The 3,924-nt window shown below is 40.5% G+C and overlaps 1 pseudogene; it reads left to right on the forward strand.

Annotated features, from left to right (window-relative positions):
• The first annotated feature begins 717 nt into the window (after window positions 1-717).
• LOC149178962 (abscisic acid receptor PYL8 pseudogene) lies at window positions 718-2,073 on the forward strand (annotated as a pseudogene).
• Window positions 2,074-3,924: the final 1,851 nt, after the last annotated feature.

A 3,924-nucleotide genomic window follows, 5' to 3' on the forward strand; every position in this document is an offset into this window, starting at 1 on the left:
CTATTGAAACCCTTGTTCCCACCGTGTCAAAGGTATCGAGGAAAGTGACTACCCAAAAGGGGGTCGAGCGCAAATGAAAATGTATGTAAAGAGGAAATCTTTTTCGATATCGTGTGATAAAGCCGTTCAGCCGTGGGAGAACGCTCACTTTCCTCTCACTTTCTGTTTTTCGGTACAACTCAACTACCAACCATGGTAACACAAGTCTCTGTCGATTCACTGAAGCAATTTCTGACAAAATACATAAATTGGCGGATTGTGTGGAAATACTGTATGCTTTTGGCGACCATACACCGCTATTTTGTAACTTTTACCTTCAGTTTGGCAGAATTACGAAATAAAATAAAATTAAAAAACACTACCAAATGGGCGTTTTCTATCCAACTTCAATTTACCTTTAAGGTCAAAAAAATCTGACAGTAAGAATATTTGTATCGCGTTTTTTATGGTTTAAATAGATTTAGTATCAGTAAAAACTTTTGGATACGCAATATCTTGAAACCTAGGTTGAATCCAGATTTACAAAATTTCTTACCCGTGCCGCAATTTGCATGATTTTCCGTGCAAAATTTAAAGCGGGGTTAAACTACGGCATCCCAAAGGGGATGGGGATGAAAGGAGATAAGGGATGGGCATGGATGATGATGTGTAACGCCATTACACATACACACATCATGAATAAATGATAATAAAATAAATGTTACATATTTGTTCAGATTCTAAGGCTTCAGGCTCCTCTTCACGTATTTGTGAAGAAGAGGAGAAGGTATTTATGCAGAATACAAACAAGATCAAGAACAAGAACCAGATTTTCTCCAGCCATTTGATTTGGTGGGCAACCCGTAGCCATCCAAAATCCATCGCAAATATTTTCTCGAGGACAGAGGAATAGGCGGCGGAGGATCGATCCTTCAACCGCGATCCGCCGAATTCAGAAGCTCGCAAATGGAGGAGGCGCAGAAGTAAGGAAGGAAATTGACAATATTGGGTTTTTTTTTTGCTTACAAATCCCCCAGGTCGCGGGATCGAATCGTCCGTGATCTTCTGCACAAGTACTGCGCTTGGTCTCCACGCATGTGTCAGCCACACCAGCTGTGGATATTCCCGGACTTTGCCCGCGGCTTCCAGGATGGGGATGGGGAATCGGAGTCGAGGCAGCGACTGCAGAAGGCGATGGTGGCGGAGGGGGCGATCGGCGAGGAAGAGGATCAGTACCTGCAACACAACCATCATCTGCACGAGGCGGTGGGGCGCTACCACTCGATGAGGGTAACGGGCAACCAATGCCGCTCCATGGTGGTGAAGCGCGTCGGGGCGCCGGTAAGCACCGTGTGGTCCATGGTGCGCCGCTTCGATTGCCCGCAGAGGTACAAGCGTTTTATTCACCATTGCTCTATGCAGGGCGACGGCAACGTGGGCAGTACGCGCCATGTCAGGGTCATATCGGGGCTCCCCGCCGCGACCAGCACGGAGCGCCTCGAAATTCTGGACGAGAACCGCCACATCATCAGCTTCAGGGTCGTGGACGGCGACCACCGGCTCCAGAACTATCGCTCCATAACAACGCTGCACGATTGCCCTGTCAACGGCCGCCCCGGAACCATAGTTATCGAATCCTATGTCGTCGATGTTCCCAGCGGGAACAATCGGGAGGAAACTTGCCTGTTTGCTGACACCATCGTCAGATGCAACTTGCAGTCCCTCGCCCGAATGTCCGAGCATAGCGCTTCCACGATTTGACGGCCGGCCGCTTTTTGGACAGAGAGACCGTTTTCCGAGGACACCCTTTGACTAATAAGATGTCTGGAACTGAACACAAATCCCGGCGGCCTGAAACGAGGAGAGACAGTGACTAGGTTATGATGGGCTTTTGGTTTGAGAAATTTAAATTATTTTGACTTTGCTCCATTAAATTCAGTGGCGTGCTTTGTAGGATGCTCAGCTTTACCTCTGGATGTCTCTGGTTCACTCTTTTAGCCTAGCCTGCTCTGTAGGAATATGTACTGTAACATGTGTCATGGGTTTCAATTTCCTCTGTGCAGAATCACTGGACCTAACGAATTTTTCTGTTAACATTTATGGCTTGATGGATGCTAGTGTTAGATTGATTTTTCTTTTTTCTGTGTCAGAGAAAATTTTACATTACAAAACTGTGTCAGGTACAATGCTTTTCAATCTAGTTTAGATGATATTTATTTGTTTTCTGAACATGTGTAAGTATGTGGATCAATCTTTCTGGAAATTCAAGGTATCCGTATTCACATTATTGAACTAATTATGGGAAAAGTCCTCCCACATAGGGGACTTAGATAGGATACCTGTAATTATACTAATCAATTTTGAGGAGAAATCCCAGGATTGTTTTTCCATATTGTTAAACTGATTTCTACAAGTTGAATCGCCTCCTCTAGGATTCAGATGGCATAGACTAATCCAGAGGATCCAAACAGAGTATCCAATGACAATGTACAAATAAAATGACAAGACCCGTTGAACTAAACCCTAACTTAATAATTGTTATATTATATGAATTAACTTCCAACTATAATTATAATTAAGGTGGGAACTTGACAAATTCTGATTATAAAAACACCAATTCTGATTATAGAAATACAAAAATAAAAAATTAGTTTGTGAAAAAAAAATTAATCCATGGTTTATATAATACTTCGTAACATGAAAATCCCCAATTCAACTGCCCTGCTTCATAGATTAATAAATTCTATATATCATATAAATTAACTACCAACTTTTATATATTATACGAATTAGCTGCCAACTATAATTAAAATGAAGATGTGAGATTGAAAACTTATGACTGTAAGAACACACAAATTCCACTGATTTTTTCTTGCTATTTTGCTGTAACCGAAAGGGAGCTCTAACAGATTGAGATATTGATAAATTAAAGCGCTGAGATTAGGAGCGATGTGCCTCCCTGTCTCCCTCAATTTCATGCTTGGCTATTCCGTAAGGCCAAACTAATCACCTGACTTCTGGACTCCCATCCAATGAAGGCTTTCCTGAGACTGAATGTTTGAAATTGACAGAATGAATTTTTTTTTTTCAATTGGATCTGTTCATGGATAATGTAATGAATCACCATATCTGCAAGATCGAATCTTAAACATTGCTTCTGTGTGATTTCTGAGTTATGCAATACCCATATTTAAAAGTTTCTACAAATTCAATATCAGTTGGCTTACTTCATTTTCTCAACATTACATACAATATGTGGTTGCTACAGATAATGGACCGTTCAACTACTGCAGGAAGATTGTGTTATAAGGTATTATTAATTTATCCTTCTGCAGTATTATCAATGCACTTGCAACAGAAATTAGGAACTGAGTCGTACATAACAGGCATCTGCCTTGTCTGAAGAGTATCGTTTGCTATTGAAAGTATAAGCTTCTTGGGTTTGAAAACACGTTTTAATGCCTTCTCAAGAAAATAAAAATATGAAGAAATCATCCTGGAGTAGTTCTCAGGCATGTATAGTCTTCTCTCTTTCTGAAGAATATGAACCTTAATGTTCTCTTAAGATTCCTGCCTCTGTTGCTTCCCACAAACAACAGAAGGCATATGAAATTTTGAATATGTCCAATCAACCACACATCTAAATCAGTAGGAATTAGTGGTGGTTCCTACTGCAATATATATATCCTTGATACTTTGATCACTCTATCCAGTAACCAACTTTGGTTAATAGCAAGTAATAAATAATTATGGTAGATCTGTATGTTTTTTCTTCTCCTCTCTCGACATTAAGTACAAATAAGAAATTATAATAGTATTCCACCCCTAAAATATCCAAAATGTAAGCCTAGGAGATGGAAGTTATGTCATTGGCTGAAATTTCAGTAGACTCCATCATAACCATGATATCATTCATAGGTTTTCATATATTTAAGTTCTAGAGAC

Source organism: Pinus tabuliformis, chromosome 4_1 (assembly GCF_031772625.1).
Source record: "Pinus tabuliformis cultivar Carrire ecotype Pingquan chromosome 4_1, CPIR1, whole genome shotgun sequence".
Classification (NCBI taxonomy): Eukaryota; Viridiplantae; Streptophyta; class Pinopsida; order Pinales; family Pinaceae; genus Pinus; species Pinus tabuliformis.